This window comes from Chelonoidis abingdonii, chromosome 1 (genome assembly GCF_003597395.2).
Source record: "Chelonoidis abingdonii isolate Lonesome George chromosome 1, CheloAbing_2.0, whole genome shotgun sequence".
Taxonomy (NCBI): Eukaryota; Metazoa; Chordata; order Testudines; family Testudinidae; genus Chelonoidis; species Chelonoidis abingdonii.
The window spans coordinates 178,044,553-178,059,835 of NC_133769.1; the positions used below are offsets into that span (position 1 = coordinate 178,044,553).

General features: G+C 46.1%; 1 protein-coding gene across 1 annotated transcript in view; it reads right to left on the reverse strand.

Moving 5' to 3' along the window:
• Positions 1 to 15,283, reverse strand: part of RCSD1 (RCSD domain containing 1) — a 368,022-nt gene that overhangs the window by 50,294 nt on the left and 302,445 nt on the right. The window lies entirely within an intron of this gene.

Sequence of the window (15,283 nt, forward strand, 5' to 3'; positions counted from 1 at the left end):
GGAGGGTGGGGAGTGGTGGGGGAGGCAAAGCAATCAGAGTTTAAATTTAGACACAAATCTAAACAGATACTGTCCTTCCCAGAGTGCAGGGCTCAAGAGAAAGCTAGCTGCAAACTCTGCTGCTCTGCCCAAACATGGGGGCACTAAGCGTGTATTTCCTCTGTATCTCTCCCTTTTTTTTTCTCTTCTGTCCATACTCCCACCATAATTTTCTTTTTTTTTCCTTTTCTTTCTTCTTCTTCTCCTCCCTACATCTGCATTCTTCCCCTCCTCTGTTTGTCATTATTCTCCCTCTCTGGGTCTGCAGAATTTTCCTTCTTGCTGTATCTGGGTTCTTTTCCTTTTGCTGCAGCCGTTCCTTCTGTCTTTTTCTTCTCCTCTTTCAACTTCTGACCTTTTTAATCTGTAGGGGGTGAGAAGATTTTAACTGACACTTGGGATGGGCATGGGGAACATAAGAGGAGCAGATATATTATTATTATTTTGTAAGGATGAAGGTTTCACAGTGGTAGGTGCTGTACAAACACACAATAAAAAGATGGTCCCAACTAGGGATGTAAATTGCTAAGTCTGAAACAGGCTTGACTTTTTCCACTTCCAGTCTTTTTTTTTTTCGCCACTTAGCCAGGGTGCTACTTTTCTCAGTAAAGACTTGAGCACTGACAAATAAAGCTACAGTTGTGGTGGTAAAGCTGTTTTTGTTTTTGTTGTTGGTAGATGCACAGGATTTAGGGTATGTCTACACTGGCAGAGTTACAGCGCTGGCACAGCGCCACTCAGAGAGCGCTGAAGGGAAACCACTGTTGTGTGTTCACACTGTCAGCTGCCCACACAATAGTGTGTTCACACTTGCAGCAGTATTCAGAGCGGTGCACTCTGGGCAGCTATCCCACCAACCATCTCTTTCTCTTCTGCTGCTAAGAGTTGTGGAAAGGCATAGGCGGTCCTGGGGTATCCTAGGTCCTGTCCCAATGCTCCATGATGCATTGCTTCGCATCCCAGCAATCCTTGTACTTCTGTCCACGTTTGGCGCCATCTTTCAATGGTTTGCGTACAGCACGCTCTGCCTCTTCAGTCTGCAGGAGTGGATTCCAAACTGTTGACCAGTATGCTGCTTGCTCTGACTACCACATCACGAGTGGCAGTGGAGTTATTCCTTAAACTACAAAGGCGGGAGGACTGTAACATCGATCTTGCCATGTGTACTAGCTATGACACAAGATTGCTTGTGGCATTCACAGAGGTGCTGACCACAGTGGAGTACCACTTTGAGGCTTGGGAAACATGCACTGAGTGGTGGGATCACATCGTCATGCACGTCTAGGATGATGAGCAGTTGCTGCAGAACTTTTGAATGAGGAAAGCCACATTCATGGGACTGTGGGATGAGCTTGCCCCAGCCCTGCGGCACAAGGACACAAGAATGAGAACTACCCTGCTGCTGGAAAAGCGTGTGGCGATTGCATTGAGGAAGCTGGCTACTCCAGACTGCTACTGATCGGTCGCTAACCAGTTCGGAGTGGGAGAGTCGACCGTTGGACTCATGTTGATGGAAGTATGCCGGGCCTTTAATCGCATCCTGCTCCAAAAGACCCTGACTCTGGGCAATGTGCGTGACATTGTGGATAGCTTTGCACAAATGGGCTTCCTTAGCTGTGGAGGGGCGATAGATGGCACGCATATTCCAGTTCTGGCACCACACCACCTAGCCACTGAATACATTAATCGAAAGAGGTATTACTCAATGGTTCTCTAGGCGATTGTGGATCATCGTGGCCCCATTTCACAGACATTAACGCAGGCTGCTCTGGAAAGGTGCATGACGCATGCATATTTCGGAACATTGGCCTGTTCAAGAAGCTGCAAGTAGGGACTTTCTTCCCAGACCAGAAGATCACCATAGGGGAAGTCGAAATGCACACTGTGATCCTGGGAGACACCGCCTCTTCCTTAATGCCGTGCTTATGAAGCCATACCCGGGGCAACTTGACAGCAGCAAGGAGCGGTTCAACAACAGGCTGAGCAAGGGCAGAATGACTGTTGAGTGTGCTTTTGGCTGTTTAAAGGCTGCTGGCGCTGCCAATAAGGGAAGTTGGACTTGGCCCATGACAATATTCCTACGTTTATAGCAGGGTGCTGTACACTCCATAATATTTGTGAAGGGAAGGGTGAAAGCTTCACTCAGGACTGCACCGCTGAGGCTCAGTGCCTGGAGGCTGAATTTGAACAGTCAGAAAGCAGGGCTATTAGAGGGGCTCAGCACAGAGCCATAAGGATCAGGAATGCCTTGAGGCAGCAATCTGAAGCTGAAAGCCACTAATATTTGTTGCTATGCTCAGGAGTGTAATGCTAGGAGGTGATTGTGATTGGTGCAGATGATGCAATATGAAGGTTTAAGATAACTGTGTATTGCTTTGTAGGGCTCTGTTTGCTTTCAATTTATAGAATAAAAATTGCTTTCAAACCAACACAATTCTTTTATTAAAAAACAGCAACCGAAGGAGAATATCAAACAAAAAAACACATCAGCACGAAGGGGGATGGGGGAAGGGAAAGTCCCAGGAAGAGGTGCGGTCCCGGGATGGCTAAAGATTTCTGTATGTCCAGGGATCATATCCAACCTTCTCTTCTGGAGCACAGTGCACCGGGTACTGTACTTCAGCAGGGACAAACTGTAGAGGGATGGGGGGTTGAGTGCTGTGGGTACTGGGAGTCTGCAGGGCTGGACTGTGATGGGGGAGTGGAATGCCACAAGCACAGATTGGAGCCAGGAGGTTGATAAGAATGTGTTGGCAGTGTCTGAGAGATGCATGGGAAAGAGTTTTGCGACAGCAGCTGCAGGGGAAGGCTGGGCGTGGAGCTGCTCGGTTTACAGTGCTAGTATCGCCTGGAGCGTGTCCGCTTGGAGCTCCATAATGTTTAAGAGCCGCTCTGTGGCTTAATTTCTGGCATGCTGCATTCTCCTTTCAGTCCCTCTTCTCGCTGTCCCTCCACTCCTTCAATTCCTGTTTTTCGGCAGCGGAGTGCATCATAACATCACGCAGAAAGTCCTCCTTAGTTCTTTGTGGCCACTTTCTAATTCTGCGCAGCCATTCAGCCAGCGATAACAAAGAGGGAGGCTGGGCTCCCAAGGTCATCTCTGTCAAGCCAAAATGCAACATTTTACAGAAGCAGTATTGTTTGCAACACACAGACCACTGATTCAGTGATTTAAAACACAGCCAGTATTCACATACCTGTCACTAACCGGCTGACCCCAGGCAGGCACACATGAGCCACAAGACCCCCAAAATGGTGAGTAGCTGCAGAAGCAGGGGAAATCAGTGTTCCTGGATCCTACTGTACACTGGGCATGTGGCTCTTGGGGACAGCCAGCTCTTGCGGGCATGGGAGGGGGCGTGGAAGATAACTCGCTGCTGAGGGTGAGCAGGGAATCAAGGGAGAGTCTTCTCTAAGACTGCAGCTTCTGCCCTGGCCCTTATGCAGCTCCAATGTGTGCAGCAATGGTCCTCCTTCTAGCCCCCTGTGATGGCACAGTGGCGCAGAAAAGTTACCATTAATGGGGCAAGAAACAAAGAAACTCTGCCAAAGAACTTGCGGCAGCGGATTGCCCAGTATCTCCATGAGAGTTTCCTGGAGATCTCTGAGGCAGATTCCTGTGAAGTGAGGGAGTTAATCAACAGTCTGTTCTGCTGCTCAGACTAGGCATGTGGTGGTACGTGCATCATACAGGCACAACCCTGCTTTCTGAAACCCTCCTGCTCCCAACAACTTGCTTCAATGATTCCCAAAATCAAATCCACTTACCAGACAGAGGCAGCAGGTCCAGACCAACCTTGCCTATGATGAGTGGCTTACACTGCAGTCTGCCCCAGGGTGCGGGGGCTAGATGGTGACTGGCAGTAGTCCATGACTGAGGCAAGATAGGAATAGAGGGTTGGAGGTTCCCCTGGGTGGGGAGACCCTGAGACTGTGGGAGCATTGCCAGGGGCAGCACCTCAAAGATAAGGGGCACTGGGTCCTGGGAGGGACATGGGGGCCTGTGGCAGCAGGACACCGGCCTGTAGAGGGTGCTCCAGTGGCTGGAAGAGCTAATTCCCCAGATGACCAGGAGGAGGCTCCACAGGGGTTAGTCCCACATCACCACATGTATCGTGAAATCTGTCCGTAGGTATCATAATTCCTATGGTTGGAGCGCAGCTAGGAATGGACAGCCTCCTCTCCCCAAATGCTGAGGAGGTCAAGCAGCTCGGCATTGCTCCAAGCGGGGATCACCTGGTGAGTGGAGCAGGCATGGCCACCTGGAAAGATGTGCTCAGACCACTGCACGCATCACCGAGCAAACAGGAAGGAATGTACGGGGTGGGGATGACGGTTGGTCACCTGAGGGCAGGGCAGCAGAGTTCAAACCGATGACCAGAAAGGCAAGAACAGGTATTGTGGAACACCTCCCAGAGGCCAATTGTAGCACTGTAATTGACCAGGGTGTCTACACTGGCACTGCAGCACTGTACCCCCAGTGCAGAAAGCTGTACGCCTCCCATTGAGGTGTTTTTTTTACAGTGCTGCAACTACACAGTTTCTGTGCACTACGTGGCTTGGCGTTGTGTACACCTCGGGAGTTACAACACAGAAAGCTGTTTTACTGTGTAGAAACTTGCAACTGTAGACAGGGCCTAAGTTAGGAAGAATTAAACCACAAGAGCATTTTGCTTTCCATACAGATCACAGAAATGTCAACTAAACAAATGCTCATCATGCCTGTTTTAGGAGCCCTCATGCACATGCTCCACCCACAGAATGTTGATCCCCATTTACACAGATCAGTGCAGAGGATCAGATCCCCACCTACAGGGAGGAGTGCAGAGGAATTTGGAAAGACTTTTTTTTTTTGGTCAATTGCAGGGTCTCCATCCTCCAGAGCTGGGAAGTGACACAACCCACTGGACAGTCCTGTTTCATAACTCTGCCTCCAGGACAGGTAAAAGAAGATTTAAAAGTATTTTCTGAAAGCCAGGTTCAGGATTTAAACTTGACCCTCCTCATGGTTGTGGTGATGTTAGCCACCTAGATGCCATCAAAGCATAACTATATGGCCCTACAGCATACTTATGTCTTGTCCTATTAAAGCGACTGCTTTGCATACAAACCCTATTATTGTTTAGCAGATCCTGGAATAAAATAAACTTAAGTCACGATATTTTTACCTCTTAATTGCAATATTGATGTGTTCTAGGCTACTCTGTGACTCAGAGTATGTATACACTGCAATGTAAGCCCAGGGTTTGAACTCAAGACTGAACCTAATAGACTACTTCCATCCATACACAATCTGACTCAGGGTCCCAGGACTCCATGGAGGTGGAGTGTCCAAGCCTGAGTCAAGCCAGGACCAGGGTTCAAACCCTATTGCTCTGCAGTGTAGATGCAGCCCCACTGGACTCGTGTTCTGGGAGCCACCAAAAGTATGTCATAATCCTATAGGCCAACTTTCTTTCTCTTGCTAAGACAGTCACATTTTCCCACACTTCACCATGAACAAAAGGCTAGAGCAGGAGGGTATTAGGAAGTCTGCAATATGATTGGTTGGACTCAGATCTGCATACAGCAGTTTGAATGCTGGAACCTCAGGTTCAGGCCCAGGTTACAAAATTCTTAACCTGGGGTTGACAATCAGTGTAGATGCTCAAGCCCTGTGCTCTATAATTCAAGGTCTGCTGAATCGAGTTCCACTAGCCTTAGGTTTACATTGCAATGTAGACATATCCTCAGCTCCTATCCAGCAAAAAGCTCTCAGAATGGTTGCTGGAATTGTCATGGGCTGGTCCCAAATCTTGCAACTCAGTGGATAGTTAAAAAATCAGCCCCGGTTTGTTTTGTGACTTGATTTGAGTTTTCAAGTCATGGCACTGTCAGCGTGTGACAATATTTGTACAGATGCAGTGGGAAGACGCGGGACCAAATCCTGGGGAGTACCTGGCAAACAGCTGACCCAGGAACAAGGGTGTGCAAAGCATCAACCCCAACCTGCACTGTACATTCTTTGGACAAAGTAGAAGATCTGGCTTACACTTATTCCAACATGATTATTTGATCCTGATATAAATATAAAAAAATAGCAGCCATACAGTTTCACTGTCACTTCAGACAGCAACATACCTACAGGTATTAGTAGCTTAAACGCTAGATATAATAATACTTAGTTCTTTTATAGTGCTTTTCATCAATAGATCTCAAAGCACATTCCAAAGAGGAAAGTATCATTCACAACAAATACACATCACTTCAATAACATACCCAAACCATACAGCCATACACTAGCAACTGCAAATGCAGGGGGGATTGGTGCCATGTGCAAAATGCATTAGTGGTCTCTAGTCACTAGGTAGTCAACAGTGTGACAAGGTCTGTGGTATTAAGTGGTTCCTGATGAACAAAAGACTAACTCCAGCTCTGCTTCCCCCTTCCTTTGCACAGGTGGTATGGGGGAAGTGCTAAAACAGAGGCTGCTTGGAAGTCAGGGAGGAGAAAGCACATGGGATGGTATGTCTCCACCCAACAGAGGGAATAGGACTGGGTTGCACCACATGTTTTCTGATTAATATATTTTAGTCTCTTCATGTAAATACTGCTTCTATCCTTCCAGAGTAAATATAGAGGGAAGAGACTCTACTGACTAAAACTGGCTACTGGCTGCTGAACCATTCCATTAGCTCATACCTCCACATCACAACAAACCACTAATGCTACAACTGGAAGCCTCAGCAAGAGACTAAGAATTGAACAGGATGTTGAGACTCAGCTCCCCTTTTACTCCTAAATGGTCCCTTAAGTGGGCACATGCTTGGAACTTGCAACTTAAGTTGGTCCCTTAAGTTACCATTGATGGAGAAATGTAGGGGGGCACTTTGGCTGTTCTTGCTGTACCCATTTTGGTGATAGCAAGAGGACTTAATCCTCCATGGATTTCAACGTGACATCTTTCACCTGGGTTTGCTGCTGCTATGTCTGTCCAATAACAGGCCTTCAAAAACCACACTTCTCACCCAAATGTAACAATTGCTTCATCTCACTGAGGCTCTATTTCAGCATTATTCTTTTCTGGTTTGAGGGGGTTGTGTATTGCAAGAGGGTGTTTTTCTTCTTCACAAAACAGGGAGCGGAAGTTGCCAGTTGAGGTCTATGAAAAAGGAAACTGTTAGGCAAAGATAGTATCACTTCAGCCGTATTTTCAAGTGAAGATAGCTGCAGCTGCCCAGTATCAAGTCTTTACTTTGTTTGCCTGCTGTAGTTATCACTGCAACAAACTATCATTCCACAAGGCAAATAAGCTCTTCTCTGATTTTCCTACAAACAGGATTCCCAAACAGCAGTTTAAATGCAAATACCGTGAGCATAGTCCAGCATCTTCAGTATGACAAAAAGAGGTTTTTCTTCTTGAAGAAGCAGAATATGAACACGTAGAATCCTGGTGGATGTTGAAGTCTCAAGACTGGAAAATGTGAACTACGAGCTTGTTCTAGAATCCCTTGTGTAAATGGAGGTTTCTGGACGGAAAACCACTAGAAAACCTGAGCCAAACTAACCACACTCTTTAATTCTGTAAAATCTTTCGGCAGAAAATTTGGGAAGAGCAATTATCGGCTGCAGGGTAGGAGAAAGCAAGGGGAATTGTGTGCCCTTACATACAGCGTGTGTGAAGAGGCTGACAAGTGAAAGATAACCTTGTGCACCTATCTGCCACATTGTGTATCTATTTGGTTATGGTTCTTCTCAGGGTACAGTAGTGTCCATGAGTCTGTCTGATGTGTTTGTATATAGAAAGGAACATGTGAATCTTTCTGATTCTATTCTGTTCAGCAGAAAAAAATCTAGCTGTCGCCAAGTGACATGAAACCAGACTCTGGTGAAGAGGGGTTAGAAAATAATGTTGTTGTGGTCCATTTGGGCTTTGTAGCTTCCCAGCTGATCAATACCACAGTGGGAGAAGCTCAGCCCAGAAAGCTCACTTAAGGCCAAATTACTGCTGTTCCTGTAGGAGTGCACAAAATGTGGGGGAAAGGGCAGAGGGCACAAGGAGCTCCTTCCTTCCCTCCCAGCACACCCATGAAGGAGGCAGCATAATTATCCTAGCTGTGCTCAGGAACACTTAGTACAGTGTTTGCTGGCCTCTTGGGATTTTGGTTATTAACCCTTGAGAGGAGCTCAGATACTGTGATGATGAGTACCATTATAAGAACCTGGACAGATAGATGATATGCAGGGAAATGACAATTCTGTGTTTAGAGACTACTGAAGAAGGAAAGCATTTACATTTGGAGTGTATCTGTGAGACCATGTGACTCAGATGCGTTTGTGCAGCTATTTCATTTGAGTGTGTCTGTGAGGGCATTTAGTCTGGGAATATGTTTGTGAGAGTGGTGAATTATTGTGGGGGATAAGGGGTGTCTGTGTGATGAATTTAGGAAGATGTTTGTTAGGATTTGTAGAAGCATTCAGTACAGGACTGTGTTTTTGTATTTGGCTGGCTATACACACCACTTGTCAGCAATGATGTTAGTAAGCAGTTGTGGCCAAGTTTCCTTCTGAATCTCTCCTGTTCCAACCCAAACGTTTAAGTCTCAGCAGAAGAAAAGGCGATAGTGCAGCCATGGAAGAGACTGCTTTTCATAGCTTAATCAACTCTAAAAGCCAACATCCTGTTTGTATGTAGGGGTTGTACATCAGCTCCTGTAACCCTTCTGTGTCAATGGCAAGTTGACAGGAAGCAAATGTGAACAGCCTTTTCATATGGGACCCTCGCTTTTTTAACCCTATGTCCTGCTAACTGTGTCCTGAAATATCTCTCCCCACTCACCTCTCCAAACCCTTTCCCATCCCTGACCAGTAAACTAACAGTACAAGCTCCAAACCTCACCCTCCTCTTCAGGGAGTTATCTGCAGGAAATGAAGTCAGCTGGAACGCTTTCTACTATTGACATTTTTGCTCTATTTCTGCAGCTGCACTTAAGCACATTTGAACACACACAAACCCAGCACTAACTCATTGCTCAGGATATCCAGGACCTGCTGGAATTGATGGGAGAGGGGCAATTAAGGCCCTGTCACCACTGGAACTCAAATCAAATTAAGGAAATTTAAATTTGAGCTAAACATGATTCCAGCTAAGCTGATTCCTAACACAGTCTGACTGGCCCAAGAGTGCAGGACTTTACTGAGTTTGTAGCCTTGTACAAAATAGCTAACGGATGGATCCTAACCCTGTGAGCATTTCAAACCTACTTGTGAGCTGGGCTGTAATATGATTGTCAGGCGGTATCTACTAACACGTTGGTTCTACTATGCAGAGGTTAGCACTGTGTAACCAGATTAGCCAGTCCTCCTTCCTAACTCTCAAGTCCCTGTGAAGAATCATATCCTCAGAACAGGGTGACCAGATGTCCCGTTCTTATAGGCACAGTCCCATTTTTGGGGACTTTTTCTTATATAGGCGCCTATTACCCCCTACCCCCGTCCCGTTTTTTTCACAGTTGCTATCTGGTCACTCTACCTTAGAATGTACTAGGAACACAGGATTTGCCCTACTGACAATACTTGATAGGGAATACTTCACCATATGAAAATAAATCCACAGTTGTCTGATTTGGTCCTGGAAACAGTATTACATTGAAAGATGTCTTTTCCAACAGCATTGCACTCACTAACACCAGACAAGGCCTCAGTACCTGGTGGGAAAGAGTGACATTGTGACACTTCCCAGAGGTACCCAGGGCTGTGAGGCACCTCGCTACCACCTTAGCGTGAGGAAGCCTTGTCTGTGTCTGCCAGGGGTCAGGTCCCCAACTCCACCAATGACAGGCAACACAAGCACTCACTTTTCAAGCACACGTTGACTCCGCTGTTCTTCATGAATGCTATCAATAGGCACACTCCATCCATTGAGCATTCCCCTGCAGTGTCCAGCCCTTATCAACCGGAGGAATGGTCAACCTGAGCCTGAGAAGGAGCCAGAATTTACCATTATACATTACCAAAGAGCCACAGTAATATGCCAGCAACACTCCATCAGTTCCCCCCACCCTTAATCCCAGTGCCACCCACCAGCAGCCCCATTGATCAACGCTTCCTCCTCCTCCCTCTCAAGAAGCTGTTTCATGGCATGCTGGAGGCTGGGGGGAGGGGGAAAGTGAGGGCAGAGCGAGGCCACTGCAAGCACAGGGGAGGGGGCGGGAAGGGGTGCAGTGGGGGCAGGGCCTGTGGCAGAGCCAGCGGTTGAGCAGTGAGCACCCCCACAGCACATTGGAAAGCTGGCGCTTTTAGCTCCAGCCCTGGAGTTGGTGTCTATACAAGGAGCCACATATTAACTTCTGAAGAGCCGCATGTGACTCCACAGCCATAGGTTGGCCACCCCTGTTGACTGGACACACACAGAATTATCAGATCCTCTGTTCCCAAAGGAAGAGTACACACAGCTTACCAGTTACAACTTAGAACACAACTCTGCTGAACACACAGCCCTTAGATTTTATAGGGGAAGCAAGTATAAGTTTATTTAACAAAGAACAGGGATTCAAATGATACCAAACAGAAGTATTGGAAACAAAGGGTTACATATAAAATACATTCATAACACGCATTCTAGAGCCTCAACTCGGCTAACAAGGTGCCCTTTTGTCTGATAAGGTACTGCTTACCACAACATCCTTCCCACAGCGTTTACCAACCAGTAGCTGAGACCCTCTTTTCATGAGACCAAGGCCCACTGGCAGCTTGTCATCCCCAGATGAGGAAGCCAGGATGTCTTTCTGCATCCCTAGGTATACTAGACCAGTCCTTTGTTCTTCACCTCTAAAACAGGGTCCCATCTCCCTGCGTTTGCTCTTTTTTTCCCTTCTGAAGTCTCAGCAATCTCCTCATTAACACTTTACTCAGTATGCTAATAGACTTCTACTGTAAGACCCACAATACACTATGGTCACCTAGGGGGACAAAGGTTTCTCATCTCCTGTCTGGTGGAGTCTGTCTTAAGGTACGCTATGTTTGGGTGACCTGTTTTTAACTACACGGCCTTAAGAACATAGTTTCTAATATATATACATATCTCCTTACATACTATCCACACATACATTTTACAAAAATTATGGTGACCATTGTGGCCCAAACGTTCAGGAGAAACCTTACATGACAATCTTTAGTGAACACTAGACCCAGAGATTCTTGTAACCTTTATGCATCCCTGTACCCTCTGCCAGTTGGCATCAGGAGGTCCTTGGGTCACAGACACACCAAACTGCCACTACTGTCTCTTACAGCACCTACATTTCTTGGGAGATCTCCCATTTCAGAACTGACTCAGCTTATGTCCATGTAGCATGAGAGAACAAAGAGAATGGGAGCACAAAGTGGTTAGGTTGCAAGCATGTGCCATACTGTACAAACGCAGTCACTGGACAAGCTCACCACCGGCACAAAACTCATCTTGTCACTGGCCATGGCAAAACTGTTCCAAGTAGAATAAATCACCAGTTTAATATACAGAAAGCCTTAATTTAGATATCATTAAAAAAATACAGTCAGAGCCCAGTAGCTGGGCTAATCTATGTATATTGGTACCAGATGTCAGCATGTCTCTGAATTTGGTGCTGTCAGGTCCAATTCCCAGTGGACAAATATCAACATCACAGAAACCGCAATCAGAACTGGCCTCTTTTTTGGCTGTTTCAACAGAGAGGCCAAGAACTGATTGGACCTTGGAGACTGAACCACATGCTCAGTCCCCTGAGATGGCCCCTCCTCCAGGAGAGGGTTTGGGGCACATAAGTACGGAAGAGGAAGTTTATAATGCCATTACCCTTGCTATGACTCTTGTAAGGATAAAGACGACTTCAGCCTCACTGACTGTCAAGCTGTCATTTTTAACTAGCACTAAATTAACTTTAAAAAATGCTTAAAAAGTATATCACTGGAAGTTGTGTAAATTAAACGCATACCATTTGAATTGGGACCTTTTCCTGAAAAATAAATACAGGCTTATAGTTCTAACATGCAATGTTTTTATGTTGCAATGTTTAGGGTAAGTTTATGCAATTTCCTATTTGTAACAGAACAGGAATTGGCTAATCTGTTGGGGTGGACACCTGACAAACATTTTTAGTAACAAATTTGCATGGAGGGTCCCACGTGGCTTTGAGTGGCTGGTACTTCAAAGCCTTGAATACTTTAGCTTTCTGACAGCACTGTATCAGAGGTCAATCTTTTCTGTGGTACATAGCGGAAAAGTGGCTTTAATGTCTTTGCTTGTCACTTGAATGCACAGAGCTGGCTCAGCTCACAGACTGACCATTATCAGGCAGAGATTGCATAGCCCTCAACAAGAGTTAGCCAGACAAAGAAAGGGTCCTGTTCATGGAGAGACTATATGATCTAGACAGGAAGCTTGGCCCAGCTCACAGCTAGACTGTGGTATCTGAAGAGAGTACTAGTCTAGCCCACAGAAAGACGAAGAGCTGGCTCAGTGCAGAGATGGACTGTGTTATCTACAGAGAGAGCTGGTTGTTCCCATAGACAGATCAGGTAGGATGGAAAGAGATCTTGCTCGGCTTATAGCTAGACTATTCTATCAAGGCCCAAGCCCAGCCTCTGGAAAGAAACCTAGACTAATTCACTAACAATGTTATCTGGACAGAGGGATGGCTGAGCCCCGAGGGGAATAGATTATCTGGATAGAGGGCTGGACCAGCCCATGGAAAGACTGTACTGCATATTTGTTATTTTTACCAAGGGGGTAAGAATGTGAGTTAAAAAGAAAACTAGCAGTTGGCAGTGTTTCCTCAACCTCATTATGCAAGGGCTTTGGAACCCCAACCTCCTTGCGGAGCAAGAAGAACAGCCCTTCTCCTTTTTCGAAGAAATATCTGAGGAAGAGAGAGAAGCCCAGAAGATTTATTTCCAATGAGCTGTTGATCTGAACTGGCTGGGGTTGAGGGTGCTAATGAGACATCAAACTACAGCCTCCTCTTCCTGATATTGGGACTATTGCCATTGCTTTGTGATACTTTCAGCAAACAAACCGTCAGTAGGCTCACAGGGTGATTGTCATTACCCACTGAGTGCCCAAAGTGGCTGCTCATTAAGTGTCTGCCCCTAAGGCCAAAGTTCAGGATATTTCCCCAGCATTCTTCAGTCCAGTATACCTTGTCCAATACAGGACAGCACTGTGCAGGTATGAATCCCATTGAGTCCAATGCACCAAACTGGTACATTCTGGAAGCACTGTTCAGCCTGGTAAACCCTATTAATTTCAGCAAGTCCAGCAAGTACTGTTCAGCCTGGTACACTCTGTTCAATCGGTAAACTGTATTCAGCAATATCTCATCCAGGGAAGATTCTACAGGCTCAGTCCATTAGATTAACTTCTGCAATTCAAACTACTAAAGCTGAAAGAATAGCACCCTCTTGTGACTAGTAGGGGGGAAGCAGAATGAACATTTAAAGTTTAAAGTAAGATAAACATTCAAAGAAATCTTTAGATGGTTGTTGAAACTGTCATGTCAGGAGGATGCTCCAACATTGCCTTTTCCAGTTATTCCCCCTTTTTAAATAATGATATAATTAACAATAGCTGCAGATTTTTATTGCACCATGGAGTATCCATTTTCAGGATTCATAATGGCATCAGTAGCTTGTGAGAGCAATAGGATCCAACGGGGTCAGACGGCTGGGCATATAACAATCCCTAGAAGTGTGTGTAAAATACATAATTTACTTTACACACTTCTACTCCTGGGATAGTAGTGAAAGGTTCTTTTAAAAATACGGCTGTAGACTGCTTTCAATGGCACTTATCGCCAGACTGGCCCAGCACTTTTGTAACCAGATACCATGATTAATGGGAAGTTAGTAATTGTTATTTGTTGACACTACACTTTTGGTCTAATAATTGAAGTAATAAACCATAGTAGGCCTCCTTGTTCTCCTCCTTGTATCACCATTGTTTACCTTTTCCCTTCCTTTGCCCCATTTGTTCCATCTACTGTATCTTAGTTTTTTTCTTCTGTTTTCTTCAGCTGTCTGGTTTCCCTCAATCTAATTTTTCTATAATATTTAATTGCTAACTCCCTCTTTCCTTCTTTCACTTACATTGCTCTCTTTCCCCTCCCTCTCTTTTTCCCCCTGTGGTGTTCTTTCCTCGTTCCACTGGTCTCCATTACTCCCTATCATTTCTTTCCTGTCCCAGTCACTCTCTCCCCTATTCACTAACATTCTCTCCTCTTAGGCCCTTCTTTGTCCCCAATAACATTCCCTCACAAACTCCTCCAGCTGTACTCCCCCACCCATCAAGGCAGTGGAAGGGTGGCAAGGGAGTAATTAACTATTGTAGGTTCTTAGAGGACAGGATCACAGCAAGGATTAACAGAAGCAGACTCCTTCTGTGTGAGGTAGTAGTGCTATATTCATATACAATGGAGTGTATATTTTAATCAGTCAAATCTCAAAAAAAAATTGTTATTGTCTATGTAAGCAGAGTCAGGATGAGCTGTACCCTGACATCTGGTGGTGAATTATGGGAAGTGTGGAAAGAATGTCCGGAATGTGAAATCTCAAATATTTGCATAGGCACGCCTACCCCATCCCAGACTGCCGAGCTGTGGGACTGCTTTGTGACAGAAATGACTCAACCTCAGTTGGGTGGTACTTGCTAGACAAGGGACATGGGTTCCAAAACCCGAAGGAGAGAGGTTGGGGACAGTAATTGTTCTGGGTGCAGGGCTCCTGTGGAGCTCAGAAGCACCAGTTGCACACCCTCATCTCTCCACGGTGGAGAGGCGAGTTGATTTTTATCCCTAAGACCTAGATACAGTTGCGAGTCTTAACTACACTTGGGCTAGGCCTAGCATTGCCTCCCCTAACATGTGCTGAGATCAATCTAAGAAGCTGAGATCACAAAAAGAGCTGAGTTACTGACGCTGGAGCACTGATACTGTTGACTAATAGGGAGCCTGAAGCACAATGTGGAACGACTCTGGCGGAGTAGGACAGTTTGTGAGGATGGCTGGCAGCGGACCACGGGACAGTGTCGGAGCGGGAGTGGACTGGCAGACGGAAGCGTTGTGGGCGTGTGGCGCGCCCACAGAGCAAGGGACGAAATCGAGAGTACACTGGAGCACAATAGCCGCCACGAGGCGTGGTTGGAGCAGAGCAGTTTATGAGGGGCCAGAAGGAAGCAGAGCTGGAGCGGCTGGTAAGGCGAGCAGTTTCGGGAGAAGCGGAAGCAGAAACCCAC